Source organism: Polistes fuscatus, unplaced genomic scaffold (genome assembly GCF_010416935.1).
Source record: "Polistes fuscatus isolate 324 unplaced genomic scaffold, CU_Pfus_HIC Scaffold3, whole genome shotgun sequence".
NCBI classification, from domain to species: domain Eukaryota; kingdom Metazoa; phylum Arthropoda; class Insecta; order Hymenoptera; family Vespidae; genus Polistes; species Polistes fuscatus.
The window spans coordinates 11,818,683-11,837,481 of record NW_025113107.1 but is presented as its reverse complement, the minus strand read 5'-3'; the positions used below and the strand labels follow the sequence as shown (position 1 = coordinate 11,837,481).

Below are 18,799 nucleotides of genomic sequence, written 5' to 3'. Positions count from 1 at the left end.
AGAAAAAGAAAATGGCGTAGAAGTGGAAAGAAATTTTCCTTAAGGAAATTAACGGTATAATCTACAAATTTTGTGCCTAAATAAAATTTACACAATTAAATATTCATCGTAAATGAAAGGAAGAAGAGATAACGATATTTATTTATTCGAAACAACGAATAAATATTTTGGAATAAGATAACGAATAAATTTTTTGTAGCAAGATAAAATAAGAATAATTTTTACAAGAAGGAAAGAAAACGTTTTCTCATCATAATTCTTCTTATTTTATCGATATATCGGACAAACAGAAGAGAAACGAATGATAAAAGAACCCTCCCTCCGCCGTGTGTATACGCGCAGACAGTGCCGGCTACGTGTGCACCGCTGCTAGGCGACTAATACCTTTTTATGTTTCCCCCTCTCCAAGCATTAGATGCCACCACTGCGCACCGGCAACCGAGACAACTTCCACCGCTGGCCGTCGCCATCTCGCCGGCAATCGAGACTACCCCCACCACTAGCCGTCGCCGTCTCGCCGGTAACCGAGACAACCCCCCACCACTAGCCACCGCCTTGCCGGGAACTGACATGAGACTACATCCCCCCCACCATATGCGCCCTACTTGGAGGCAGTTCTGCGATAAGGTGCTTATCGTATCCGGCTCCCCTTACGACCGCCTCGTCAGCTCGACAAAACTCGATATTCTCGCGACTTCGTATTATATATGTACGTGTTAACACAACGTCGTCCACCACTGAATTGTAGTATTAGCGAAATCGTTTTAACCTTCTCTCTTTTTTTTTTTCGCGTAATCGTTGCTTTAGGCCCTTATCTTTCTCTATCTCCTTTTTTTTTTGCTGCCGAGTTTGAGAAAATTCTACTGCCTATCGTAGAGAAAAGTTTTCACACGGGTTCTTTTTCATTTATTTTTCTTCGTTACTTTATGAGTTGAAATTTTGTTTTTTTTTTTCTAGAATATACCCAGGTATTAGGTATAAAAAATAATTTTTATTATTTTATAATTATAATATATATATATTGAATGTTATATTAAATAGATCGTATATTCATTTAAAAATTTGGAAAGTTTTCATTTATTTCATTTGTTTTTCTCTTTACTTTACTGTTTTTATCGGTGATTGTGATGAGATCGAAAGTACCGGAAATATCGATCTTACGTTTTTATCTTGTTGAACCTTTCTCTCTCGTCTCTATCACCAATGCGGTTAGTCGTAAACGTCTTGAATTCAATCGAAGAAATCGAAGTTGCACCGAGTCCGAACTCATTAATCGTATTATTTCGTAACTATAGTAAATACGTAAGTAATATTTTTTTAAATCATTGCAACTAGAAAAGTATCGGTGTTGCGTAAAAATCGTAATAAATTATGATTGAATCAGCTCGCACATAAGTGGTGCGAGTTATGTAAAAAACATATTTTAATCGTTTGGTAAACATTCGATTTTTGATTTTTTTTTTTTTCTATAAGGTCAGAACCAAATTTAAATTGCGTCATGAGGTCGAGTAAATCAACAAATTCCTATATAAAAACTAATGCTCGAAAATGCTTTACTTAATGTTTTATAAGTTTACAGAATTTACGTGAAAAAAAAAAAAGAAAAAATTGTTGACAAAAATTGACACGCAATATTTTATGCAATTTTGTATATAATTTTGTATGCAATATTGTTATGATATATAATCAATGTTTTTCTTTTGTAACTTTGTTTATAATTATTTTTTACTTGTAATATGTATTAAAAGTACTATAAGTTTTTCGTTCTTATTTTCAATGGCTTAACAATTTTTCACAACTTTACCTTTCGTAAGTTTATTTGAATTTTCTTGACCAACGTGACCTTAGCACGTGGTATAAATTTGATCCTGACTTTGTGGGACATCCTGTATATATTATTTACATGAATATATGTATGTATGTATGTATGTATGTACGTATACATATGTAAGGTCGGATCTATTACGAAATCTTCGCACGGCTTTCGGCGCATCTCTTACACACCAATGACGATGTTTATCGTTTTACAAGGACGATTACTATAGATACTACATAATACTACTTAATGACTTTTTCTATGGATTAAACGAACTATCATTTGGCTCATCTAACAGTGTTTTATTTTTAGCTCATTTTGATAGAAAATCGAATGATCAAATTATTCAAAATAAAGAAGTATATAACTTCAACAAAAAAATTATTAAAACAAAGAAAAATTATTAAAATTATTTAAGAAAGAAAAAAGAAAGACGATAATTAAACGCACATACGAGGAATAATTTCATTAGAGTAAATATACTTACGTATAACCGTGACACTTTGGCCGTATTTTTCCACGTATATATACGTGGAAATTATACGTACATATCTAATATATAAATATAATATACATGTTGACAAATAATACAGTATATAAGTAGTTAGTGAATAAACGATTACCAAAGAAAAGATACGAAAAGTCAACTTTGGTCATGGTTCGTTAAAGTCCTTCGAAAATAGGTGAACAGGACGTTATGATGTTGTGAAATGAGTATGTGAATTGAAATTAAAAAAATACAAATAAAAATTAAACAAAATAATTAATAAAAGTAAAGGACAGAGATATATTATACGTAGATTCAAATTAACCTTCGTTCCACCTTTCATCCTTCTTCTTATTATTATTTGATATTTTTTTTTTTATATATCCTTATTCTATAATTTGATATGGTTGCCTCGTAATCTTGATAACGCCCAAATGTCAAGGGATAAAATTACGGTACGAAATTTGTTGATGTGGTCGTTGTTGTTATTTTATTTTATTTTTTTCTTTTTTTTCAATTTTATTCTTTTAACGTTTTTATTTATTTCTCTTTTAAACTTTTTCCTTTCCTTCAGAGTCGGTGTAAGAACCTAGCCCGTAAATCGTGATTTTAATGTCCTTAGAGAAACAACGGCTTAAGAATAAGAAAAAGAGAAAGAGAAGAAGAAGATGAAGGTAGGAAATGAACGTCGTCGTTTCCTTTGGAGTCGATGGCCACAAACGTAAAATAAATTTACGTTTGAGATTTTGTTAAATATCCCGAAGAACCTTTAGAAGTAGTTAGACATGTACTTATAGTTATGTATTAGATATGTAAATGCAGATGTATATATATATATACGCGTGTATATGTATGTAATATAAATACTTAAACTTTTGAAAATTTCTTTAACGATCATCAAATATATATATATATTATTTGTTGTTGTTGTTGTTGTTACTTTTTCAGAAGAAGAAACGTTTAACGTTAAAAACCGAATTATTTGCTTCTTTGACATGACCTTGGTAAGTAAGTACTTAGTTATGGTAATCTTCTTTCACATGTTGAAATTTATACGTCTATCATGTTCGCGCGTTTAGGATATATTTTACGATCACATCTTTTTTTTCATATTCCCTTATTGTGTATTTAAATTTTATCGAATAAATATAATTAGAATAATTATTGACAAAATGTATATATATATATATATTGTATAATATGTTATATAGATATAATATAATTTATTTCTAATAAATATATATGATATTTATATATCTGCTATATAAAAATAAATTATTTTATGATAAAACAAATACATACACACATATATATATATAAATCTTTTCATGTATCACCTATCATTTAAATATGAAACGTAGATCATATATCAAATATAAATATTATATACACATTTGTTCACTGTATATATAAAAAGAAAAAAAAACATATTAAAGTAAATTTGTATCAATAATTATAATAATAAAAAAAAAAAATATTTCTCGTTAATAATATCATCAAACGAATAAAGTTTGAATTCGTTAGAGAGTTCGTGTAAGTTCGACTTTGTCTTTCTTTTGAAATGGCACGAGCTGACATTAAAGAAATTTTTTTTACATTTGAAAAGACGAAAAGAAAAGAAAAGAAAAGATAAGAAAAGGGACGAACCATTGGAAGGAAAAGTAACGACAGAATACGATGTTTCATCTGTACACAATCTTTCAGAATATTTTGAACACCCGGTATATATTTTATCACGTTAGAAAGTGTCGTACTCGCGTGAAGGAGCGTTCATCGAATGGGAGAGCTAAACGGGATAAGAAAGTATACGTTATGGTATATGTTGGTATGTACGTATATATGTATGTATATATGTATGTATATATGTATATATATATGTATGTATATATGTATGTATATATGTATATATAAACCGTCAATGGAAACTTACGTCGTCCTACGACGATACATTATACGAAGGAGAAATTGTTATGCTCGTCCGATTAATCGAAACACGTTTGATCTTAAAGCAAAAAAAAAAAAGAAAGGAAGAGAGAGAGAGAAAGAGAGAGAGAGAGAGAGAGAGAGGAACAAATCGAACGAAAAAATTTCAGTAAAAGATACAAAATTCGATAAAAAAACGTTCGAACGTTTTTATCATTACAGTTAGCCTTTTTATAATAATATTTTTCAATAATACGATTCATAAATTGCAAGAACCTTTCTGCAAGAACCTTACGAATGACATTATATAACACGGTTTCGTTCTAACACGATAAGAAAATTGCGTACAACGTTTGTACGATGTTGTTACTTTTACAACACTTGATAACATAATTATTGCTTGACATATTTAAAAAGTTAATTATCTTAAAATAATGACGCGAAGGAATAATGAACTCTGGGATCTCATATAACACGGTTTCACATAATGCACATCATTTTTTAGGAACCTATTTTTACCTTGTTATAGGAGAGTTTTTTTTTTTTAGTAGAAGAATATACGATCAATTCTCAGTGAGGATTATATTGCTGACGTGATACATTGACATGAGTTGTAAGTTCAAAAGAATGTTACAATGATAAGTGTAAATTGTAAGAGAGTTATCTCTATATTTAATTATATTTTATTTAATTATTTATTTCATTTATTTTTTTTTTTTTTTAATATATTAAGTCATCTCGAAAGTGTGTGTTTCTAACTTCATCTTAATAAATGTTAAATATTATATTCGTTATATGAAATTTCTTTTGATAAAATACACTTCAAATATTTTCAAACGACACGAAAAAAAACAAATAACAAAGTTTAGTTTTTAATGTCCATAAGGGGTTTTTATTAGATTTTAAATATGCACGAAGGGAAAATTGGGTATGATGTGTCCTACTATATAATCCTAATCGCTTATCACGCACGATTAATACCAATTACACCGTGCCCCTTTTATCTCGATCATTTATCGAATGAATCCCGTAGAAAGCCTCGCACCTCTCACACACACCTTGTTCTCATCGATATAATCTCGAGAAATTATTGCGTTTACCGTAACAGGTCGTGTGCATTTCACTTGAATATCGCAAGTCATTTCCTCTTCTAGGATTTCATTTATTAGTTCTATTAATAATCTTTTTTCTTTCTTTTTCTTTTTTGCTTTTTTGTTTTTTGTTTTTTGTTTCTAACTCGACCTGACAATTTTTTTGCAAACATACACGCAACAATAATATTATAATAGTAATAATAATAATAATAATTTTTATTGATTTAATATTATATCGGTACGAATTAATTAAAAAAAAAAAAAGAGAAATATTTTATATTCATTTAAATTCTTTGAAAATACGAATTTTCTTAATTATATAAGAACACTCTAGTTCTTGTTATAATTAATTTCAATTAATAAGCAGATTTCTTGATTAAAAGCTATATATTTCGCAAAACTTGCTAACGTTTAGAATTTTGAATTTGATTCCATTTTTCATGCACATTTTGATTAGCATAAATAAGCATATTTCTCTGTTAGAGAAGAATTTTTTAATGAAAAAGAAAAGAAATTACTCTTTATTTCGCTTTATTTTATTTTTATAAATTCAAATATTCACATTTTCAGTAATAAATGATCATAACGGAGAATTTAAAAAAAAAACATTCGACAAATATATTACCGTCAAAAATTACCGACTCGAATATCATATTTTCTAACGATAAGAAAAATCATTATTAATGTATAAAAAAAAAAGATTTATCAAATAATTTTATAAATGAGGAAATTTAAGACGAAATGTCTATAAAAAAAAAACATATTATACGTCATTTCGAACATATAAATTTTCCAAACGAATACAATGAAATATCAAGTTATAATATAACTTGCATTACTGAAGATTCCTTATCACGCGCGTTGTTTTTCCAATATATATTAATATTCATAGCAAATGCATCGTCACGTAAGAATATCCATCGATAAAGTAGGGAACGCACACTGGGTATTGATGTTTCTTCGTTTTATTAACAATTTCTCATAGTAGATAAGCAATCGATAATAATAATAATAATAATAATAATAATAATAATAATAATAATAATAATAATAATAATAATAATAATAATAATGCTGGCACAAGGCACGGCGTTGTCCTTTATCAAGCCAATAGGGGATTTAACAAAGTTATCGGATTTCTTTCTTTTTTTTTTTTTTTGTTCTATAAACATATGATTGATTGCGTTCAGTAATGAATAGGAAGTATTTACGTGAACGATATAAAATTTCGTCCGTTATTTTACTAAAATAATGAGGACAAAAAATTGATGATTGCAGGATCTCTTTATACGCGTTGACAAATTTTCTCGTATAAAATTAAAATATAAATATGTAATATAAATGATCGGTGTTAGACCATTAGTTGATAGATACCAAAATTATTCATAACTATAATAAAATATAAATATTATTATATCAATATATGTAGCATATATTAATATATAATGCAATCCTATAATATAACGTAAATGTTTATTTATATATAAATATTGTATTAATTATAGTTAATATAAATTACACGAGTTAGTCGACAAATTTCGTGATTAATGTTAGAAACAATTTTTTCTTTTAGTAAAACAATCAATTAACATTTTTCTACCGTAACAATTTATTATTTATGCTGATCACATATTTAACAAATTACTGATGCATGATATCCAAATGAATAAATTCACGAATTCGTATATAAAAAAAAAAACTAATAATGATCGATGCATTTGATTCGATAACCGGTATTCAAAGAAAAAAATACATACTGACAAAGAAGAAAATAAAAGAAAGAGAGAGAGGAAAAATGGGGAGAGATAAAAAGAAGAGATCGAAGAAAAAGAAGCAAAATAAATTCAAATGAAAAAGAAAGAAAAGAGAAAAGAAATAAGCATGATCTTCGGTGGTTACATGATAACGGTTGAGAACACCGTTCCTCGGTCAGGGAGAAGTCACGAACGCAAAAGGAAAGAGAACTAAAGGTAAAAGAGCTTTGTTTGGAGAGGAACGGAGAGGGACGAAGGGAGGAAAAGAGATGGATGGATGGATGGATGGATAGATGGGTGGAGGAATGGATGGAGAACGAAGCAAAAAGAAAGAGGAGAGGGGGAAAAATGAGTAGAAAAATAAAAGGCATGAAACGACTTCAGAAGCTACGAGGAGTCAAGCAACCATCACCGTCATGGTTCACCATCACCATTACCACCACCACCACCATGATCAGTATCATCGTCACCGTCACCGTCACTGCAGTTGATGATTCTTTGTCGAATATACTATCCCATGAGTGTTTTGTAATTAGAAACGTTCTTACATGGATGATCTATTAAGATTTCGTTAAAAAGAAAAAAAAAAAGAAAACTAAAGAAAAAAGAAAAGAAGAAGAAGAAGATTAAATGGAAAGTTTCCAAATAGAATGATCGAAATAATTTAGAGTTTCGTATATACGTAAGTAACTACGAACATACGTATATATAATAGACAACACATATGTGTTACACATGTTCTCACGTTCAACCAATTATCCTTTCTCAAGAGCGAAATTTCACTTCCTGGAAGAGATATCTAAGATCCTTTAGAATCCCCTCCTAATGCTAAAACATACAGCAGAAGGAACCAAAATTTTCCCTTTTTTCGTAGCATTATTTAACATAAGTGGCAAGCCTTACTCTGTTGGATTTTTAAAATGGATATCTGGTTTATGTCGCTTACTTTTGTTTCCGTGAAATGACAGTAGACGAAAAAAAAAAAAGAAATGACAAAAAAGAAAATAAGAGAACATTTTCGAGTTCACGATACAGTTGATCGTTATTTTTGACAACGAGTTGTCGAAAAATAGAGAGAGAGATAGAGAGAGAGAATGAGAGACACAAAGAGAAAAAAGTTTCTGACCTGGTAAAACAAACCCTGGACCTATCTTTCAGACCATTTCTTATCCGAGAAACGTTTCGAAGAGACTTATCTTCGTCTAAAACGAGCTGCACCCCACAGTGTGTGTTGTCTCGATCCTTCAGTTTCTTTCTCTCTCTTTCTATTTCTGTCTCTTACTCTCTCTCTCTCTCTCTCTCTCTTTCTCTCTCTCTCCGGTCGTCTATCTATTTTGTTCTTACTGTCTGCATCTCCACCAAAGCCGGTTTTACGCAGGGAAATACTACTACGTCGTAGTTATGATCCTGTCGTACTGCTGAGTAGGACAGGTGGTCAAGATTTTACTAAAATCTCTTTTGTATTTTTTACTTTCATTTATTATTCCGTTTGATATTTGAAAATATCTATTTCGATACCCCTACTATTAAGGGTCAAATAAATTGAATCCGCTTACGTGGGTTGAATTGAGAAGTTTGTTGTTGTTGTGCCTAATATAAAAATAATTTTATTCGATAAATAAATTCACTTTTGTTCACACGTTTATTATTTTTTGTATTATATTTAACTGTTATATTCTTTATTCTAATTTGTACTGAATTGAAAAGTTTGTTGTTTTTGTGCCTAATATAAAAATAATTTTATTCGATAAATAAATTCACTTTTGTTCACACGTTTATTATTTTTTGTATTATATTTAACTGTTATATTCTTTATTCTAATTTGTACAGGGGTAGAATATTTGAGAAATATTGTTATCGATATTTTGGGCGTAGTTTTATTTATAAAATACACACACAAGAACATTTTTTTTCTATCGAAGTTCTATATTTTTTTTTTGTTAATACTAGTATACGAGTATTTTTAGTATAAATAATAAATTTTGTCAAATAATTTTCGATGGATTGTCTGTACCGATTGTAATCATTGGGTCAAGTTTATGTCAGATTTGTATATTAATATACGGTGGTATTTTTATTTTTATAAATACTGACATTTAATAATATACTTTTTTTATATAATACCGATCATTTATATTACATATTATTAATATTTAAATTATTCGTAAGTCCGAGTATGTGTAATTACTTTCACTTTAAGAATTTTTCACAAATTTTACATGCTCAAATTGTTATTATTTTAAAATAAATTTCTGACCAATATAACGATCAAAAATATGTTTGAAAATTGTTTACTCTTGCTTTATCATTCTTATTTTTTTTGTATTTTTCTCTTATCCAAATTTAGATATGTATATGCATGGATTCTTTTCTGACGAGATGAAATATCCTATGAAATCTTTCTCTCCTCCCTTTTAAATCTTACGTGTACATATTTTGTTCGTATCAAGTTCGGGATATGCACGAAAAGATAAATATAAGAGAGCAAATATCGATAATATTCACTCAGCTTTTATTTATTTTTTTCTTTTTTCAAATTCGATAAACCTTATCCTATCTTCACGTTCGATATTTTAAATAACCATACCTACTACTACCTTAGAGAAACGTTTTTTCATGTTTCCGGAGATAGAAAAAAGAAAATGAAAAATAAAAAAAAAATAAAAAGGAAAAGCAAAGAAAAGACACTAAGGATGTCTTTTATAGTCTACTTTCTCAGCATGAGGTCTTCTAACAAAAACTTTCAGATCATACTACAACGATTTCTTGTATCATTCAAACATTTGCAACGAATATCCTAGCATTCATTCTTTTTACTTATCAATCTTTTATTTTTTACATAATGAACATTTAACGTACGTTTGCTATATCCTATGAAAATGATATCAAAAGTATAGGTTTCATCATAAAAAGAAAGACAAACGATAAATTTTGATACTATCTGGCAATTAATTAGATTTCATATTATGTTCATTTCATTCGATTACTTCTTTCTATTATTATGCTGGTAAAATATTGTGTTTCTCTTTTTTTTTTCCCTTTGCACTTTTCGTGTCGTGCTTTAAATTATTTATTAGAAAAGTCTTGCCGAAAAACCTTACACTTTTCGTTTCGTTTAAAACGAATTGAATTTCTCGATATCCTTTTCTTATTTTCTCCAAAAAAAAAAGTTTCACTTCAAAATAAGAATACGAGAAACGGAAAGACAAAGAGAAAGAGTTTTAAGACAATGGGCGATATTTCAGTTTGAAAAATACACGATACGAGTATACTCGGCATACTCGCATATACTCGCGTTTTATATTTGGCGACATGAACGTATCCAAGCACGTGGGCTGACTCGTATTGGTGTCATTCACAAGAGAACAAAGAAACCAAAGTACATAAGCAAGTGTGTATGCATATAAACGATGATGTACACGATGACCCTATTACTTTAGAACGAAAAGAAATAGTATCGTCCGTAATTTATCTATCTTTCTTTTTTTTCTTGTTGTATTTTTTTATTCTTTTTATAAAAAAAAAAACATTTCCATTTATTTGGACATTTATAAATGATGATCTTATAACATTTTTCGAAATTATCGTCAAAAATATGTATATAACAGTTACGTTAGGATTAGATAAAATTGATCGAAATATTGATTATAAAAATAAATGGAAAATTTTGTAATCTACTATAGAAAGATGATAAACTTATTCCTTATCTTAAAGGCAAATAGTAGTATGTTTGGTAAACGATAAAATGACTCTTTCGTTAGAAGAGAGAGAGAGAGAAAGAGAGAGAGTGAGAGAGAGAGAGAAGGGGGGCTTCGTAGAGATGGGTACAGACGGATGCACAAACGGTTCCTTGTCTTTCTCTTTCTGTTCTTTCTCTCGTATTTCGTTTTCTGGTAGATATATAAAAGAAAAATAGAAAACACATTTATGAATACACCCCTTTCACGTCCGTAGTGCGTAGTATTTACTTACTAAAGCTTTATGTACACACGTATATACGTATGTATACATATATATGTATATATTTTATATGAAAGGAGAAAAATCGATGATAAAAAAAATCTAATAATAGCAATAATAATAATAATAATAAAAAAATAAAGTAACATCGAAAGAGGAAGGATTCGAGAATGGAAAGAAAATTTTGTGATTTTTCCATCACGTATGGAAGTAATATTTTTAGATACCCCTTCAGCCGTTCTCTACTGTGCTTTTCCCTCTGACTAATACTTCCCAAGAAGTTTTGTTAGAGTATGAATAACGTAGCAGTATTAGCAACAAGGGTAAAAAACAAAAAAAAATTAACTAACTAACAAAAAAAATAAGGAAGTTAGGGTAATAAAATTTCGACCCTTTTTGCACGCGTTCTTTTTTTTCTTTTTATACAATACCATTTGAGACATCGAATATTGTTGATTATCTTGCAATTGGACATTTTAATTTAACAATATATTCCTGTGTTAGACATTTGTAAATAAATTTACGATATCAGAATAGTTAGAACAATTGACAAATAATCATTCCGTTACGAGATGATATCTCCAATTTTGTATTCATCAATGATAGAAATAAAATCAAAAATATTCAACAAATTCTTGGCTACTGACAACGAGTTATATTAAAAATATTAGATCGATCGATAAAATTAATACGATTTTTGCCATTTATTTATTTAGAAAAAAATCGAATTAACTTATTATATAATCGAATTAACCAAATAAATAAAATAACCGATTAGCAATAAATTAATGAGATACTTATTAAAGAACGAACAAAAATTATAAACAATTTCACGTTAAACCAAAAGAAAAAGAACACTTTAAAGCAACGATAGACATTTGAAAAAAAAAAACAAAAAAGAAGAAGAAAAAGTATTTTTAAAAAACTTCTTTCGTAATAAAAACCAAGGATGATCTTAATCGCGACAAAAACAATAACAAATGTTAGAGAGAGATGTGTCAAGTAACTTTTCTTCGAATACTCGATATGTTCTGGAACGATGATGCAGGCTTACCCCTTCCTCCCCTCCACACCCCTTAGGATGGTCCATCTACCCCACCTCGAAAAGGCAACAACGAGACAAGGACCACCACCGAGCGATGTGTTTTCTTCTTCTCTTCCTTTCTCTCTCACTCTCTCTCTCTCTTTCTTTCTTACTCCCCCTCCTCATCCCACTCTCTTTCTATCTTTCTCCTTTCGTCGAATATACCCCGTTCACTTTTTCCTATGACTGTACACTTCTTGGAATTACATGGATCTCTCGCACCAGACTCTTCAGGCTGGTTCTTATACGTACGCACACATATACACATACATATATAAAGAAGTCACGTAAAGACACAATAATACGCGTATATAACACAAAACCTATAAATGTGTAAGTGTATACACCGCCCTGGACCATCGCTTGCTTACTTCTGGCCGCCAATGTTTCTTATACGTACGCAAACACATATGCACTTACATACAGATATAAAATCATATACATATATATAAGAGAAATAAAGGAACCTTGCAGTGGATGTGTAAGTGTACACCACCCTGGACCATCGGCTTACCTCTGGCTGGCAATGTTTCTTATACGAACGTAAACACATATGTATTTACACACATACTTACACCTACACACATACAAAATCATACATATATAAAGAAACTTATAGAGATGTGTAGGTGTACATCACCCTGGACCATCGACTTACCTCTGGCTGGCAATGTTTCTTATACAAACGTAAACACGTATGCACTTATACACACATACAAAATTATATACATATTTATAAGAGAAATAAAGAAACCTTGCAGTGATGTGTAAGTGTACACCGCCCTGGATCATCCGCGCTTACCTTTGGCCGACAATGTTTCTTATACGAACGTAAACGCATATTCATTTACACACATATTTACACCTACACACACACACAATCATACATATATAAAGAAACCTATAGAGATGAGTAAGTGTACACCGCCCTGGACCGTCCGCTTACCTCTGGCTGGCAATGTTTCTTATACAAACGTAAACACATATGTATTTACACACATACACACAGAATCACACATACATAAAGAAACCTATAGAGATGTGTAAGTGTACACCGCCCTGGACCATCCCGCTTATCTCTACCAGTACAGTATTTCTCAGACTCCAGATGCTTTCCTTCGAGAGATCCACGATTTCCTTAAACCCTTCATGTCCCCCCTCCTCCCCTTTCGTCCTTATTTTTCCATTGCAATTTCTCTTTCTCTCTCTCTCTCTCACTCTTTCCCTCTTTCATTTCTTTTTCTTACCATCTTTTTATCGATCTCTCTATCTCTCTCTTTACTTCTTCGATACTCGTTCATTCACTTCGTCATGCATCTCTCTCTCTCTCTCTCTCTCTCTTTCTTTCTCTTTTGATTTTCTTCTCTTTCTTTCATTTATTCGAACCATATTCTCGGCTTCTTTCTCCATTGCTTTCTGGTGAACTAGTAGACGTGCTCGTTTATCTTTTCTACCAGCACGTTCGTTCGTTCCTGGTATGACTGTATGTGTATATAACCAACCATTTCTCGCTCTTTTCCTTCGTCCATATCGTCAGTCTATCTCTCTCACACTCATTCATCGTTATACCACCAGTTTATTCTTTATTTCACTCTCTTTCTCTTTCTCGTAACATCCCGATACAACCAACACAACGTTGAAGCAGAAACGTAACACACACACGCGCGCGCGCGCGCACACACACATACATGATATGCGACATGCACACAAAAGTTGGATACACATACTTACTCGAGAGACACGAATTAATACTCGAATATAAGATTAATATTATTTATTATTTAATAAACACATACGATTCTCGTTATTATTAATTCGTATATTTCTTATATTACGGGGGTTTTATTTTTCTTTTTTATTTATTATTTTTGATAAAAATAAACGCGTAAAATATATGAATCCGATCCTCCCTTTCGTTCGGTTCAGCATAATTACATGGCTGATGATCGAAAAAAGGAAAATATAATACATTGTACCTTCCAACCAACCCTTATTTTGAAAAGGGACGGATGAAGAGAAAGAATAAAAGGAGAGGAGTTTTAAAGGATGATGAGGAAGAAAAAGAAGGAAGCAAGTTTGAGAAGTCGACGTCCCTGAAAGCGGCACGACCCTGACACCTTCTTCTTCTTCTTCTTCTTCTTCTTCTTCTTATTATTTTTATTATTATTATTATTATTATTATTATTATTATTCTCCTTCTCCTTCTTCTTCTTCTTCTTTTATGTTTTTTCTTTCTCTCGAAGAACCGAGAGATGGTTTACGAAAAGGGGAAGGGATGAAAATGATTTTTGGATCGATCACAACTGACAGGAGACAATTTCAATATGCAAACGTAACTTATTGTGAATTGTGATTTATAGAAAAAAAAATAAAAACCAAAAAAGAGAAAAAAACGGTCCAGGCTCTTTTAGTATCTGTTGGCTATTATTATGAAATATTTCAATAAAAATTATTCTCTTTCTTTCAATTCTTTATTCGAATGATGGTATAATATTAGTATTCGTGGGATAATATTAAATCGAGATTCTTTTTATGGTATTTTTTATATCTTGAATATAATCGACGTTACGAGAGAAATGATCGGGAAAGAAAGAAAAATCCCTTTTGGTGAACCTTCTTCTATACATAAATTTTAAATTTAAAGAAATGGGAGGTTGTATATGATGATCGTTCTGCTATGCTTTCCGAGTACATTCAATAATACAGAATAAAAAAGTAACTTACATAAAATATCTATCGTTGAAATTAAATCATTCTTTTTATAATTTCATAATTCTCAATAGTATCACAGTAGTAACATCGTCTAATTGTAGAAAACGTGAATTTTTCTTGACAATATTGCTGTGCAAAAATATAAGTGTACCTTCTTTCTATATATTTTATAAATATATTTATCTACTTACTGTGCGTTACTACTAATATAATGATAAGTTTAATAATAATTACATAATTTTAATTTTTGTTTTGTTTTATCTATACATTATATTGTACTTTACTGTAATTAATGGCCTTTAGGGAGCCTAGGCTCTAGGGTCAATAAAATATTATTAAATAAATAAATAAATAAATAAATATATAAATAAACGAGGGGGTGGATCTCGGAAAGATTTTGAGTTTAATCGAAACAAAAAAAATTAGTTCCATGTTAGACTAAACAATTTTTTCAATCCACCCACGTAGATACGAACAGTAAAAAAAAATAATCTAAGAATAAAAATAAATCGAAAAATTATTTAATGTAAAAAATTTCGAATCAAAAGTGTTTAGAAATATCGGTCAAACAAATAGTAAGTAATAGATTCGATTGTTAATAAGAAAAAAATATATATATATATAAAAGATGAAAAACAATATAACCAATAGTGAATTCATTCTTTTACTTGGTTACTTTGAAAAGCACTCCGGTTATATCGTTCAACTCGCCACTGTGCTCGCCATCGTCGCTTTTTCTTTGTTCCGCTATTGGAGGAAAGGGTTGGAGAGACTTGGTTTCTTTCTTTCTTTCTTTCTTTTTTCTCTCTCTTTCTCTCTCTCTCTCTCTCGAAGCTTGCCGAGCCTTGCAACGACGACTCTCTATCCAACATGGCGCGAGGAACGACACGAAACGATAAGAACGAGCTTGCTGCAACCGAGAAAACCGGCCTGGCTCCTCTCGTCTTTCCTTCATTTTGTAAATTTTGAAAAAAAAGAAGATAAAAGAAAAGAAAATAAAACAAATTAAACTCGGTCGAACCATTCGAGTATTCATTTACTATAATATAATTTTCTTAACTCCATTCTATCGTGATAATTATTGTTGTACGATTTTTATTTTATTAAAAAGTAATATTATAAATAAAAAGAAAAATGCATTCATATATATTCGTAGGGTCGGTATGTTTTCTTTTTTTAAATAAATATTTTTAAATCAATATTTTAAATAAGGATACATTAAAACGTTTGTTGCAAGATAAAGAGACGAAAATAAATTGATATTGGAAAAAAAGGAAAAATGCAATTTTAAATCAACCATTCTTTCTAGAATCTGACAATAAATGAGCTGTAATAAATTACTAGTATTAAATATTTTATTTTAGAAAATATTTATGATTAATTAATACAAATATTGATAAAATAAATAGGAGTAATAAAAAAAAAAAAGAAAAATAAGAAGCAAGGAATTATCTCTTATCTCATATCTGTATTTTGAAAAATGTTATTTAATGTTTTTTTTACTTAAACATCTCAGAGAATGAATTATTCATTCTTATAAAAAAAAAAGGAACAAAAATCCCTGTTTTCTTACGTATATAAATTATAATATTGTAATTTCCTTAAGATATTTTCTTTTTTCACATAAGTTCATTAACACAAAGGAAACTTTATAATATGTTTAACCAATAAATTACGTTCAATAGTAAACTTTTTTAACTGGTTTCAAAAAATCTCGATGTTTTTGTGTATCCGTGTGTGTGTGCGTGTATGTATGTGGATACATTATAATGTACCGTTTGACGTCACATAATAACAGATCGAATAACCCACATAGAAAAATTTGAATACATATTTCTCCTTCAACTGACCAACGAAATCTCTTTTCTTGTTAGATGTTTGGTCTAACATAAGCGACCGAGCTACAACACCCTAAGAAAAATTGAAAACTTTGCGTGGGTTCGTAGGTGCACGATTGAAACATTTATGAGGGTCAAACGTCACACAACGACGAGTTTACGCACTCGACCTAGCACGTACACGCGTACCGAACTCTTTGAAAATGATTTTTTTTTTCTTATCCCGGTATGTATACACTACTATACATAAAATAGAAAGAGAGAGAGAGAGAGGAAGAAAGTGGGAGTGTAGGTGAATCTTTTTTTGGAATACTACTCGTGTTGAACAAAATTAACCATCATGGGTATATTACGATTATTATTCTTATAATAAGTCTGCATAAATGATCCTATGATTTTTTTTTTGTTTAATTACTAATTAATTATTAATCGTAATTTAATTATTGATTATATTCGAAACTTATGTGGAAAAGTGCGCAGTATTATTTAGAATAATTTTTGTTTGGTACGTTTCATTCATTAATCAATTTCGAAGGATTCTATACTTTTTCCTTCCTTACGTTAAATTGAAAATTAATTAATATGCACAGGTTAACTCTCGCGAGGTAAAAAGGAAATTTCTCGAGAAACGTCACCTAGACTCTTCCCACGCTTATCCATTTATAATTATAGCCTGGTGAATTCCCCGTTACGTTACTTGCAGGAATTCAATGATTTCTGACTGTACAGGTTTTTCGATAAAAGAAAAGAGTAGAAAAAAAAAGAAATAAAAAACAATAAGGAAAAGAAAAAGAGATTGTTTTTAATTCGACGAATTAATTATTATTATTATTATTATTGTTGTTTTTTTCTAGTGCGACGATAGCTAGCTAACATATTATGAAACTGATCTTTTGCATAATTGTATATGTATATATACTTTGAAGTCATATATGAGATTCTTATATACAAACCAATGAGATTTAATTCTAATTAAAGAATTTTCCTTGTAACAACTCGTTTACCAATGCCATTTGAACGATCTTTAATAATTTTATATTTGAAATAAATTTCATTAATAATTAGGCTTCATCGTTGGATAAAGATAATTGTTATGACATAGTTGAATAATTAATGTTACGTCAATATATTTAATTTGATTCATTTTTATATCATATTTATATGATAAAATGGGAAAAATGAACGATTAATATTTCCTCGTTTGTTACAATATTGTTATTGTAATAGTAATCAAATGATAACTCGATGTAATTTTTGTATTTTCATTTTGATTTCTTTTTTCTATATGTTGCATCAAACGTTTATGTTAAATATTACCGATGCAAGGGCAAAGGTCACGAATGATAATACAATTTTTGTTCTGATTTTGATAATGTTGCAAAACCTAAGTTAGATTTTCATTCGGATTATTTATTATGCTATGCATTTATGTATAAATCAATGTATATATATTCTTATATGTACAGATCGGCATTGAACAATGACAATTTACAAGCAGATGTGTGTGTGTGTGTGTGTATGTGTCTACGAGCAAATTTTTCAATTTGCACCAGTGCAGCACTGTCATTGCTGCTTCTTCGGTGAATTACCAATTAACGGGTTAAGCGTTCGGTTAAGCAATACGAGCAATCGACGATAAACGTGTGTTCCTTCGTATATTCCACAGATGATGATAACAAAATATATTTCTTTTATTCTATTCGTCTTTTATTTATTTTATCGATCAACTTCTATCAATTCCTTTTTTTCTTTTCCTTTCTTTCTTTATACGAGACTGAAGCTATTTTACCTGACATTTGAAATTCAAGTTTCTATTGCCTAACCTAGCCGAATGATCAAAATCGTTGATCGTTGATAGCTGAACTGGGTTCCATATTATTAGGTTGGCCAATAAGTAATGTCGAAATTTCTTCTAGTTTTTATTTAGTATAAATACATGTGTACGTATGCGTGTATGTGTACGTGTATAACGTATTGTATTTTATAGTTTATATTCAAATCAATAACGATATTAGTATTTTTTGATTAAACATTTTTTGGTATTATATATTTAAACAAATAATAATAATAATAATAATATTAATAATACGAAGGTTGGTTGAAAAGTTTTGAGACCATGACGAAAAATATA

General features: G+C 29.8%; 1 long non-coding RNA gene across 1 annotated transcript in view; it reads right to left on the bottom strand.

The window, feature by feature from the left end:
• LOC122519491 overlaps positions 1-483 on the bottom strand; it is a 33,942-nt gene extending 33,459 nt beyond the window's left edge. The window contains exon 1 of the long non-coding RNA XR_006304302.1: positions 385-483. This is a non-coding gene — a long non-coding RNA (uncharacterized LOC122519491). The remainder of the gene's footprint in view (positions 1-384) is intronic.
• Positions 484-18,799: the final 18,316 nt, after the last annotated feature.